The sequence below is a fragment of the Nicotiana attenuata genome, unplaced genomic scaffold (assembly GCF_001879085.1).
Source record: "Nicotiana attenuata strain UT unplaced genomic scaffold, NIATTr2, whole genome shotgun sequence".
In the NCBI taxonomy this organism is placed as follows: Eukaryota; Viridiplantae; Streptophyta; class Magnoliopsida; order Solanales; family Solanaceae; genus Nicotiana; species Nicotiana attenuata.
In genome coordinates this window covers 28126-42277 of record NW_017670596.1, presented here as the reverse complement: position 1 = coordinate 42277, position 14152 = coordinate 28126, and positions in this window count along the sequence as shown.

Here is a 14152-nt window from a genome sequence, read left to right as displayed (position 1 = left end):
GCGGTTTGGTTTCTCAATGCTAATTGAACTTCTACTCTGTTCTTTCACAGATGACGAGAACACGCGCTTCCTCATCTACCGATCAGCAGCCCGAGCCCCCAGCAGCAGCTCCCACGAGGGGCAGAGGGCAGGACCGAGGTCGTGCTAGAGGCTGAGGCAGGGGCAGAGCTCAGCCCAGAGCATCAGCACCAGTGGCGGAGCCTCAGGTTGATTTTGATGATGAGGTTTCGGCCCCAGCGGTTCCGGTGGGCCCAGCTCAGGTCCTATAGGGGTTTATTGCTACCCCAGTTCTTCAGGTTGCTCTAGTCCGTCTAGTGGGCCTTATGGAGAGTGTCACCCGGGCAGGCTTACTTCCAGTAGCACCAACCGTCTCTCAGGCTGGAGGAGGAGCCCAGACTCCTGCTACTCGCACTCCGGAGCAGGTAGCTCCCTAGTTTCAGACTCCAGCAGCTCAGCCAGTTGGAGCAGTTCAGCCGGGTGTGGTAGCTCAGACCAGCGATAGTGCAGCAATGTCTGCCGATGCTTTGTGGAGATTGGAAAGGTTCACCAAGCTCTTCACTACTACTTTCAGCGGTGCATCTACTGAGGATCCCTAGGATTATCTAGACAGCTGTCATGAGATTCTCAAGAATATGGGGATAGTGGAGACCAATGGGGTCGATTTTGCTACTTTTTCGCTTATCTGGATCCGCCAAGACTTGGTGGAGAGATTATTGCTTGGCTAGACCAGCCGGATCACCAGCTTTGACTTGGGAGCAGTTCACTCAGCTATTTCTGGAGAAGTTTCTCCCCATCACTCAGAGAGAGGCATATCGGAGGCAGTTTGAGCATCTCCAGCAGGGGTCTATGACCGTTACTCAGTATGAGACCAGATTCATCGACTTGGCTCGTCATGCTCTTATCATACTTCCCACTAAGAGAGAGAGGGTGAGGAGGTTCATTGATGGACTTATTCAGCTGATTCGTCTTCAGATGGCTAGAGAGGCTGGGAGTGAGATATCTTTCCAGGAGGCGGCCAATGTGGCCCAGAGAGTGGAGATGGTTTTGTCACAGGGAGATGGTCATGGGTCGGACAAGAGGCCCCGTCATTCAGGCTGATTCAGTGGTACCTCGTCTGGAGGTAGGGATTGGTATGGTAGAGGCCATCCTCCTAGGCCCTTTCAGTCACCACTTCAGGTTTCTCACGGTGCTTCAGGTGGCCGTGGTTCTCACATGCAGTATTCTGATCAGCAGCCCTACAGTGCACCACCAGCTCCTATCAGTGCACCGCCGCTTCAGAGTTTTCGGGGTGGTCATTTAGGTCGCCAAGGTCAGTCTTAGTTTCCTTAGCCGCAGCACTCGGGTGGATGCTATGAGTGTGGTGAGTATGGTCATATCAGGAGGGCTTGTCCGAGATTGGTAGGTACTCAGTCGCAGCAGCAGGATTCCCGTGCTATGGTTCAGGCACCAGGTGTTCCACAGCCCGCCCAGCCAGCTAGAGGTGGGGGTAGAGGTGATAGGGGTGGAGGTAGAGGTGCTAGAGGTGGAGCTCAGACCGCTAGAGGTGGAGGCCAGCCAGCTGCAGGCCGCCCCAGAGAGGTAGTCCAGGGTGGTGGGGCCCAACCCCGATGTTATGCTCTTCCAGCCAAGCCCGAGGCTGAGGCTTCCGATGTAGTTATTACAGGTACCGTTCGGGTTTGTGATAGAGATGCTTCAGTGTTATTTGACCCAGGGTCTACATACTCGTATGTGTCATCTTATTTTGCACCGTACCTGGTCATGCCTAGTGATCCCTTGAGTGCTCAAGTTTATGTGTCTACACCGGTGGGTGATTCTATTGTGGTAGATCGAGTCCATCGTTCTTGTATTGTGGTGATTGGAGGTCTTGAGACTCATGTAGATTTGCTGCTTCTGGACATGGTTGATATCGATGTTATATTGGGGATGAACTGGTTGTCACCTTACCACGCTATCTTGGATTGTCATGCCAAGACTGTGACCTTAGCCTTGCCGGGTTTACCCCATTTAGAGTGGAGAGGGACTCCTGGTCATTCTACCCGTAGTGTTATCTCTTATGTGAAGGCTCGGCGTATGGTCGAGAAGGGGTGTTTGGCCTATTTGGCTAATGTTCGCGATTCTAGTGCTGAGGTCCCTTCTATGGTCGAGAAGGGATATTGACTTTTGCATTGATTTGGCTCCGGGCACTCAGCCCATTTCTATCTCGCCGTATCGCATGGCCCCGCCTGAGTTGAAAGAGTTAAAGGAGCAGTTGCAAGACTTTCTTGAGAAGGGTTTCATTAGACCCAGTGTTTCGCCTTGGGGTGCGCCAGCGTTGTTTGTTAAGAAGAAGGATGGGTCAATGAGAATGTGTATTGATTACCGCCAATTGAACAAGGTTACAATCTAGGATAAGTATCCGCTGCCGAGGATTGATGATTTGTTCGATCAGCTTCAGGGTGCCAAGGTATTTTCAAATATTGACTTGAGATTTGGCTACCATCAGTTGAGGATTAGGGCATCAGATGTCCCTAAGACAGCTTTCCGCACTCGGTACAGGCATTATGAGTTCTTGGTGATGTCATTCGGGTTGACAAATGCCCCAGCAGCTTTTATGGATTTGATGAACCGAGTGTTCAGGACTTATTTGGATTCGTCGAGATAGTCTTCATTGATGAAATTTTGATATATTCCCGCAGCCTGGAGGAGCACGAGCAGCACCTTAGAGTGGTTCTTCAGACTCTAAGGGGTAGTCAGTTATATGCTAAGTTCTCGAAGTGTGAGTTCTGGTCGAGTTCAGTTGCATTCCTGGGTCATGTTGTGTCAGCAGAGGGTATTCAGGTTGACCCGAAGAAGATCGAGGCAGTCAAGAACTGGCCTAGACCAGCATCAGCTACAAAGATTCGAAGTTTCTTAGGATTGGCAGGCTACTATCATCGGTTCGTGGAGGGGTTTTCATCTATTGCAGCCCCGATGACCAGGTTGACCCAGAAGGGTGCCCAGTTCAGATGGTCGGATGAGTGTGAGGTGAGCTTTCAGAAGCTCAAGACAGCTCTGACTACGGCACCGGTGTTGGTTTTGCCCAAAGGTTCAGGGCCTCATACAATTTATTGTGATGCTTCTCGTATCAGACTTGGTCCTGTGTTGATGCAGGATGGCAAGGTCATTGCCTATGCTTTGCGGCAGTTGAAGATTCATGAGAAGAACTATCCGGTTCATGATTTGGAGTTGGCAGCCATTGTTCACGCATTGAAGATTTGGAGGCATTATCTGTGTGGCGTGGCATGTGAGGTGTTCACGGATCACAAGAGTCTTCAGTATTTGTTCAAGCAAAAGGAGTTGAATGTGAGGCAGAGGAGGTGGTTGGAGTTGTTGAAAGACTATGATATCACCATCTTATATCATCCGGGAAAAGCCAATATGGTGGCCGATGCTTTGAGTAGGAAGTCAGCCAGTATGGGCAGTCTCGCTTATATTCCGGTCGGTGAGAAACTGCTTGCTTTGGATGTTCAGTCTTTGGCCAATCAGTTCGTGAGGTTGGATGTTTTTGAGCCCAGCCGTGTGTTAGCTTTCACCGTCGCTCATTCTTCATTATTGGAGGGTATCCGAGATCAGAAGTATGATGATCCCCATTTGTGTGTCCTTAGAGACACGGTGCAGCATGGAGGTGCCAAGCAGGTTACCCTAGGTGATGATGGAGTTTTGAGATTGTAGGGTCGAGTTTGTGTGCCTAATGTGGATGGACTCCGAGAGTTGATTTTAGAGGAGGCTCATAGCTCCAGGTACTCTATTTATCCGGGCGCCAAGAAGATGTATCAGGATTTGCGACAGCATTATTGGTGGCGGAGAATGAAGAAGGATGTCGTTGGTTATGTGGCTCGGTGTTTGAATTGTCAGCAGGTTAAGTACGAGCATCAGAGGCCTGGCGGTTCATTTCAGATGATTGAGCTTCCCGAGTGGAAGTGGGAGCGGATCACTATGGATTTCGTTGTTGGGCTCCCGCAGACTCGAAAGAAGTTCGACGCAGTACGGGTCATTGTTGATAGGCTGACCAAGTCAACGCATTTCATTCATGTGGCAGTCTCATATTCTTCTGAGAGGTTAGCTGAGATCTATATCCAGGAGATTGTTCGCCTTCATGGTGTGCCCGTGTCTATCATTTCGGACCGAGGTACGCAGTTTACCTCGCATTACTGGAGAGCAGTTCAGCGAGAGTTGGGCACACGGGTTGAGTTGAGCATAACATTTCATCCCCAAACGGACGGGCAGTCCGAGCGGACTATTCAGATTTTGGAGGATATGCTCCGAGCTTGTGTCATTGACTTTGGAGGCTCGTGGGATCAGTTTTTGCCCTTAGCAGAGTTTGCCTACAACAACAGCTACCAGTCGAGTATCAAGATGGCTCCTTATAAGGCTTTGTATGGTAGGCGGTGTCGGTCGCCGGTTGGATGGTTTGAGCCGGGAGAGGCTCGGTTGTTGGGTACGAATTTGGTCCAGGATGCCTTGGACAAGGTCAGGATCATTCAGGATAGGCTTCGTACAGCTCAGTCCAGGCAAAAGAGTTATGCCGACCGCAAGGTTCGAGATTTGGCTTTCATGGTCGGTCAGTGGGTATTGCTTCGAGTGTCGCCCATGAAGGCCGTGATGAGATTTGGGAAGAAGGGCAAGCTTAGCCCTAGATTCATTGGTCCGTTTGAGATTCATGATTGAGTGGGAGAGGTGGCTTATAGACTTGTATTGCCGCCGAGCTTATCAGCCGTGCATCCAGTGTTTCATGTGTCCATGCTTCGGAAGTATCACGGCGATCCATCCCACGTGTTAGATTTCAGCACTGTCCAATTGGACAAGGACTTTGTCTTATGAGGAGGAGCCGGTAGCCATTCTAGACCGGCAGGTTCGTCTGTTGAGGTCGAAGAGTTTTCCTTCTGTTCGTGTTCAGTGGAGAGGTCAGCCTCCAGAGGCCTCGACCTGGGAGTCCGAGTCCGATATGCGGAGCCGTTATCCCCATCTTTTCCCCGACTCAGGTACTTCCTTCTTCTGTCCGTTCGAGGACGAATGGTTGTTTTAGAAGTGGAGAATGTGATGACCCAAAAGGTCATCGCTTGCTTTTAAATTGAATTCTATTTTTTGAGGCCTTAAAAACCACTTCTAGCATCGCCTCGATTTGCGTGCGCAGTCCGGGCGCGTAGCCGGAAAGCTTAAATGAGAAGATATGTGAAAAATGATAAAATTTGACTATAAAATGAATTAATTTGACTTCGGTCAACATTTTGGGTAAATGGACTCGGACCCGTGATGTGACAGTCCCGGAGGGTCTGTAGGAAAATATGGGACTTGGGCGTATGCCCGGAATTGAATTCCGAGGTCCCAAGCCCGAGAAATAAATTTTTAAAGAAAAATTGTTTTCTGAAATTGTTTAAAGGATTTGGAAATGAATTTTGATAAGAACATGTTGGTCTCGGGCCCGTATTTTGATTCCGGCGCCCGGTACAGGTCTTATATGTGGTTTAAGATAATTCTGTGAAGTTTGGTAAGAAACTGAATCCATTTGACGTGATTCGAGCCTTAATTGCAAAATTTGATGTTTTAAGAAGTTTGAAATATTTCATTGATTTTGAGGTTTAATTCGTTGTTAACGATGTTAGTTTGGCGATTTGATCGCATAGATAAGTTCGTATGATGTTTTTGAGTTAGTACGTATGTTTGGTTTGGAGCCCCGGGGGCTCGGGTGAGTTTCGGATGTGTTTCGGAAGGTGTTTAAAACTCAAAAGTTGCAGGTTTTGCTATTCAGTGCCCAGGGATTTTACTCTTTGCGTTTGCGTGGTCCCTCTTGCGAACGCGTAAGGCAAATCTCCCAGGTGCCCCATTTCTTCTTCGCGAACGCGAAGCTTGAGACACGAACGCGAGGCTGAGGGGAGAAGACCCTTCGCGAACGCGTCCATGATCTCGCGAACGCGTAAGGTTAAGGCCTGGGGAGGGGTCACCATTTTGTGCATCGTGAACGCGGCCACTGGCCCGCGAACGCGTAGACTTGAGGAGCCAAAGCTCCGCGAACGCGAGCCATCTTCCGCGAACGCGACGGTCTGTCAGACCTAACTCATCGCAAACGCGATGACCAATTTCGCCCAGTTATTTTAAAAGACCAGAACAGTAGCCATTACGGGATTTTCACCGAAACTCATAACTTCTTCATCTAAACTCAAAATTGGGCGATTTTTGGAAGGGGATTTCACCATCAATTCATGGGTATGTAATCTTAGACTCATTTTCTTCAATTTCCATTAACACCCATTAGATTTCTAGGCTTAAATCATGTTCTTAAGGGTAGAAAATTTGGGATTTGGGTAGAGTTAGGACTTTTTGATTATTTGGAAATTTGACCTCGTTTTGGGGTCGGATTTCAAAACAAATTATATATTCGGGCTCGTGGGTGAATGGGTGATCGGGTTTGGTCCGAACCTCATTTTTCGACCAAGCGGGCCCGGGGTCAATTTTTGACTTTTTAGGAAGAATGATTAGAAAGCTATAATTAAGTATTGGGATTGGATTGTTTAGCATATATTGATATTATCAAGTCGATTATGTATAGATACAATTGATTTGGAGCTGAATTCGAAAAGAAAGGCGGTGTTTGAGGATTGAGTTGGCCGTGGAAGTTCGAGGTAAGTGTTCGGTCTAACCTTAGCTTGAGGGATTAGGAGTTGAGTCCTATTTGCTATTTGCTTCTTGTTGAGTACGACGTATAGGCATGGTGACGAGTATCTATACGTCGGTGTCGAGCATGACCGTGAGTCTTAAATTGATATTGTTGTGTTCTTAAGTGATACTACGAATGCTTTAATTGATGATTCTCGATATTGAGCAAGGGTTGAGTTTGCTTTCGTAGAAATTACTTATGACTGAATATTGGTGTTAGCTGAGATGAATAGAAGTTGAGTTAAGATTGGTTATAGCTGATTCTCCCTTGCCGGGACGTATTTTCTTTTACTGTCGAATCCCTTGCCGGGATAGTGTAGTTTAGTGTTGATCCCTTGCCGGGATAGTGTAGTTTATTGTTGATCCCTTGCCGGGACTCTTGGTATAGTTGCTGTTAAAGGTATATGAATATATCGATCGGGTTGCACGCCGCAACAATACTATATATGGATCGGGTTGCACGCCGCAACAATATTAAATATGGATCGGGTAGCACGCCGCAACAATACTAAATAGGGATCGGGTTGCGCGCCGCAACAATACTATATATGGATCGGGTTGCACGCCGCAACAATACTAAATATGGATCGGGTTGCACGCTGCAGCAATATTATATTGGATCGGGTTGCGCGTCGCAACAAATGTTTTTTTGGATCGGGTTGCACACCGCAACAGTGTTAAATGATAAGGGATCGGGTTGCGCGCCGCAACAGTATTATTATTGTTTTGTAGTAGATTCTGAGTTGTTCTCTCATATTTCTCTTAAGTTCCTGCTGGATTTGACATTTTTCCCCGTAGCATGTATCCCCTCCCATTTAAATTGTTTATCATGTTATTTCCGCTGTGTATTATATAATTGCACAGGTTTATCTGGAGTCTGGTCCTAGCCTCGTCACTACCTCGCCGGGGTTAGGCCAGGCACTTACCAGCACATGGGGTCGGTTGTGCTGATGCCACACTCTGCACTATGTGCAGATTTCGGAGCAGCATTTGGGCAGTAGCACTTGGGGGAGCCAGCCTTCAGTCCATCCAGAGATCCCGAGGTAGTCCTGCAGGCGTCCGCAGGCCCGGAGTTCTCTCCTATCTATTACAAGTTCTGTTTTCATTTGTTTCCTAGACAGACTGTATTTCCTTTTTCAAACATTTGTATGTAGTACTCATAGACAGTTCGTGATATTGTGACACCGGTTTCTGGGTAGAGGCGCATGTTGGCATTCTCGTACTGATTTTGGTATTAAATTAGACTAAGTCTTCCGCTTGATTTTATCTTTTGCTATTATTTAAATGTTGATCACCTGTTAATTCAAGTTGTTAAAAAGGATTAAAATGAAAGAGTTAGAATTTCTATATTTTGTGGCTTGCCTAGCTTCTACGAGTAGGCGCCATCACGACCCCCGAGGGTGGGAAATCCGGGTCGTGACGACCGAGCCTTATGATGGTCGGGTACATTTTTATCGAGCATATTATGATCGGGTACGATATGATGATGATGATGCCAACAGAGGCGTATGTGTCACGACCCGAAATTCCCACCTTTGGGACCGTGATGGTGCCTAACGTTTCACTTGCTAGGCAAGCCAACGTTAGAGTAATTTCTTTTGCCAACTTTTAAACACTTCGAACAATTTAACCAATTAAACAGAAATGAAACTAAAATGAAGTACAAGTAGCACAATAACCCAACCATATTCTACAACCCAAATCTGGAGTCACAAGCACACGAGCTTCTAGAGTTGCTACAAACAGGGTTTGAAATAAGTACAATTGTCACGAATGAAAGGAACATTAAATAGGGAAAAAGGAAGGGGACTTTAAGGTATGCGGACGCCAGCAGATTTACCTCGAGTCTCCAAATGCTAATCCGAGTTGATGTGCCTCACGGACAGCTGGGACCAGTACCCAAATCTGCACAAGAAGTGCAGAGTGTAGTATGAGTACAACCGACCCAATGTACTCCGTAAGTGTCGAGCCTAACCTCGACGAAGTATTGACGAGGTTATGACAGGACACCCACGTAATTAAACATGCACAGACGAAAATACACGTACAACATAACAACTAATAAAGATTTAACAAGTAATATTGGGAGGGGACATGCGAAAGGGGTACAAGATGCGGTAACTACAACAGGGAATGACAACAAGAACAGTCAATAAACCTTCAGCCAATAAAACGGATAAACATAATGAATAAAAACTGCACGGCATCACCCTTTGTGCTTTTACTCTCAACCTCACCATGAAACAGTAATAGTGGCATGGCATCACCCTTCGTGCTTTTACTCTCAATCTCTCCATAAAATGATAAATACTGCACGTCATCGCCCTTCATGCTTTTACTCTCAATTTCATCATGAAACAATAAATACGGCACGACATCTTCATGATTTAGCTCTCTTCCTCACTATGTATTAATCAATAATCGCAACAACAATCGACACAGCATCACTCTTCATTCTTTAACACTCTCCCTTACCATGTAACAATGAACATATAACAATTGGGAGATAGACTAAGCAAGAATAAATCTTACGTCAACAATGGTTCTACAATACCAACCTCAACTTCCAAAGCAATACTCAATTATGACAAATAGCCGATAAATGCGGAAAGAATGATCAATTTAGTAATAAACTAGTCTAAGCATGGATATCATGATCAAAGGAGGAAATAAATTACAAGAAACAAGTCACACCCACATGCTTTAACCCAACAACAGTGCATAAGTACTCGTCACCTCACATATACGTTGTACCCAACATTTAAACATGTAGCAAATAGGCAAACAAGTCATAATCCCTCAAGTCTAGGTTAACCACGATACTTAGCTCGCTCGATAATCAACTCAAAACTCAACCCGGATTTGCCTTTCCAACAAGCCTCCGATCCAACCAAATCTAGCAAATTATCAACCAAACGATTCAAAATAAGCCTTAGTAACTGCCCATGAACGAAAAATGTTTGATTTAGGTCATTATTGAAAAAGTCAACTCCCAGGCTCGCTTGGTCCAAACCCGAAATTCGGACCAAAACCCGATTACTCATTCACCCCGAGCCCGGTTATGCAATTTATTTCGAAATCCAACCTCAATTAGAGGTCTAAATTCCAATTTTACAAAAATCCCTAATTCTACCCAAACTCACAATTTCTACCATGAAAATCCTAGATTTAAGGTTAAAATCTTATGAAATGCAATGGGTAATTGAAAGAAAGTAGGTTAGAATCACTTACCAATGAATTCGGGAAGAAGAGCTCTTGGAAAAATCGCCTCTAAGGTTTCTAGTTTTGAAAATTTGAAAGAATGAATTAAAATCTCATTTTTCCATCTTAAGTCCGGGCGCAGATGTTGCAATTGCGAACCCCGCAAATGCAAGAAATCCTTCGCAATTGCGAAGGCCCCCCATATCTTCTACCATCGCAAATGCGATGGTTTTGTTCGCAATTGGGAACATAGAACTTGCACAATTGCGACCCCTTGATCGCAATTGCGAACCATTCCCTCCCCAGTACAACTTCGCAAATGCGAAGCAACTGTTCGCAAATGCGAACCCATGGTGCCAAGCTACTCTTCACAATTGCGAGTAGCTCGCAATTGCGAACCCGATAGGTTGACTGCCTTATCGCAAATGCGAAGCCAGACCTCGCAATTGCAAGGTCTGAGGCCTGCACCAGAAACAATAGAGCACCGACTATTTTCTAAGTCTAAATTTACCCCGTAGCCTATCCGAAACTCACTCGAGCCCTCGGGGCTCCAAACCGAACATGAACACAAGTCCAAAAACCACATACGAACTCGCTCGCATGATCAAATCGCCAAAATAACACCTAGGACTACGATTCAGACACCAAAATCAAATAAAATTTCCATTGAACTTAAGAATTTCTATTTTAACAACCAGACGTCCGAATCACGTCAAACTAACTCCGATTTTCACCATATTTTGCAGAAAAGTCATAAATATAGTGATGACCATATACCAAGCTCCGGAACAAAAATCCGGACCCGGTAGCAACAAAGCCAAACTTTGGTCAAATCTTTAAACTCTTTAAACCTTTAAACTTCAAATTTTCAACAAAATGAGATAACCCGAGCTAGGGACCTCCGAATTCGATTCCAGGCATACGCCCAGGTCCCAAATCATGATACGGGCCCACCGAGACCATTAAAATACGGATCTGGGTCCGTTTTCTCACAATATTGACCGAAGTCAACTCAAATGAATTTTTAAGGTTTATCAAATTTTAACATAAAAGCCTTCCGAAAAAAGACACGGACTGTGCAGGCAAATCAAGGAAGGCAAAATGAGATATTTGAGTTTCAAAATACATAATTAAGGTTTAAAACTTTAGATGACCTATATATATACATATCATGGATTTCATGTCAGTCGCCCTTAGAGGCACTCGGATGTTAGAGATTGTATATTCTTTATCCCTGCTTGCATTACTGTTCTTATTTATGCCTTCATGCCTAACATACTCGGCACTTTATTCATAATGACGTCCCTTTTATTTTTGGACACTACATGTCGTGCTGCAGGTCCTGATAGACAGGTCCTTATGCGCAGACACTAGAGGATCGTAAGCGCCAACAAAGGGCATATAAGGAGCAGGATAGGGGCCAGCATAATAGGGCAAGATTCACAGGGTATTCTGGTGACATCAGAGGTAGTATCAGGACCCAAACTTCAAGGAGTTCGGCGCCACCTGTATCTAGTGCTCCTCCACAGTTTTAGAGGCCTCAGTATGATTGATTTACCTATTCTGGTCCAGGTCAGAGTTCGCGAGCATCAGGCTCGTAATGTCATCGGGATACTAGTCAGGCGAGACCCCCAACACCCCGTTGTGATCAGTGCCGTAAGGGCCACTTTGGACTGTGTCGTCGAGGTTCTGATGCGTGATATTCTTGTAGACAGCCTGGCCATATGATGCAGGATTGTCCTAACAGAGGATGTGGTAGTATGGCTCAGCCGACTGGATTTGTGTCTGGTTGTTCCTCATCAGTTTGACCTCCAGTATGGGGTTTTCAACAGACGACAAGTCGTGGTAGAGGTAGAGGTGTAGTACCGAGTTCGAGTGGTACTCAAAATCGTACCTATGCTCTAGTAGGTCGACAGGATCTCGAGTCGTCTCCAGATGTTGTTATAGGTATTTTGTCTGTGTTTTATTATGATGTATATGCGCTGATTGATCTGGGATCTACATTATCATATGTTACACCATTTGTGGCTAATAAGTTTGGCATTGAACCAGAATTGATAAGTAAACCACTTGCGGTATCCATTTCGACAGGAGATTTCTGTGATTGCTAGAAGGGTATATAAAGGTTGCACAGTGATCATTTGTAGTCGTCAAACCTCAGCGAATTTATATGAGTTAGAAATGGTTGATTTTAATGTGATAATGGGAATTGACTGGTTGGTCTCATGCTATGCAAACGTTGATTGTCATACGCAGATGGTTAGGTTTCAGTTTCCTGGTGAACCTGTCATTGAATGGAATAGGAACATTGCTACGCCGAAAGGTAGGTTTATTTCCTATCTTAAGGCAAGGAGGATAATCTCAAAAGGTTACATTTATCATCTCATTCGCATTATGGATGCAGAGGCGAAGCCGCCTACTCTACAATCAATCTTCGTGGTCAATGAATTTCCAGACATTTTCCCCAATGAACTCCTAGGCCTTCCTCCTGAAAGGGAGATTGAGTTTAGCATTGATGTGTTGACTCAAACCCAACCGATCTCTATCCCTCTATACAGGATTGCCCCGGCAAAGTTGCGAGAGTTGAAGGCGAAGTTGAAGGACTTGTTGGATAAGGGCTTCATTAGACCTAGAACTTCACCTTGGGGTGCGCCAGTCTTGTTCGTGCGAAAGAAAGACGGGTCGTTAAGGATGTGTATTGATTATCGACAGTTGAATAAGGTTACTATAAAGAACAAGTATCCACTTCCAAGGATTAACGACCTGTTTGACCAACTTCAGGGTCCCAAGTACTTCTCCAAGATTGACTTACATTCAGGGTATCATCAGGTGAGGGTTAGGGAGAAGGATATTCCAAAGACGGCCTTCAGAACAAGACACGGACTCTTTGAGTTCTTAGTGATGTCGTTCGGGCTAACAACTTCCCCAGCAGCTTTTATGGATATCATGAATAGTTTATTCAGACCCTATCTTGATGTGTTTCGTGATTGTATTCATCGATGACATTCTGGTGTATTCTCATTTGGAGGCAGAACATGTGGGCCACTTGCAAAAAGTATTACAGACCCTTCAGGATCGTAAGTTATATGCTAAGCTCTCCAAATATTAATTTCGGCTTAACTCGGTAGCATTCCTTGGCCATGTGATATCTGACGAGGGTATTAGTGTCGACACTCAGAAGATCGATGTAGTGAAGAATTGGCCGAGACCTACAACAGCGTCAGAAGTCTGCAGCTTAATGGGGGTAGCAGGATATTATAGGCGATTTGTAGAAGGGTTTTCCTCTATATCAACACCATTGCCTAAGTTAATACAGAAAGCTACCAAGTTCCAGTGGTTTGACGCTTGTGAATGTAGTTTTCAGGAGCTAAAGAATAGATTGACATCCGTGCCAGTGCTCACTCTCCTAGAAGGAATAGAATGTTATGCGACATATTGTGATGTCGCAGGTATAGCTTTGGGCTACGTATTGAAACAACGTGGGAAGGTGATTGCTTATGCATCGAGACAATTGAAGAAACATGAAAAAATTACCCGACCCATGATTTGGAATTGGCTGCAGTAATATATGCTTTGAAGATATGGCGGCACTACTTATATGGCGTCCATGTTGACATCTACACAGATCACGAGAGTTTACAATACATCTTCAAACAAAAAGATTTGAATTTGAGGCAGCGTAGGTGGCTTGAATTACTGAAATACTACGATGTCTTGATATTGTACCATCCCAGTAAATCCAATGTTCTGGCAGACGCTCTCAGTCGTAATTCAATGGGATGCTTAGTACACATTGAGGCAAGTAGACAGGGGTTGACTAAAGAGCTTCATCAGCTGGCCAATATGAGAATCAGATTGTTAGACTCTGATGATGGAGGTATTACTATACAGAATACATCAGAATAATCTTTGGTAGCCGAGGTAAAAGCACGGCAATATGAAGATCCTACCTTAGTACGATTGAGAGAGGGCATTCAACATCGTAAGATTACGACTTTCGAGATTATAGGAGATGGGGCAATGAGATACCAGGGCTGATTATGTGTGCCTAATGTGGCAGGGTTGCGAGAGAAGATTATGATTGAGGTTCATTAGTCTCGATATTCCATCCATCCCGGCTTGACAAAGACGTAACATGACGTTAAGAAGCAGTATTGGTGGGATAACATGAAGAAGTCTATTGCAGAACTTGTAGCCCAGTGTCCTAATTGTCAACAAGTAAAGGTCGAGCATCGGAAACTTGGTGGATTGATTCAGAATATAGAGATTCCAACCTGGA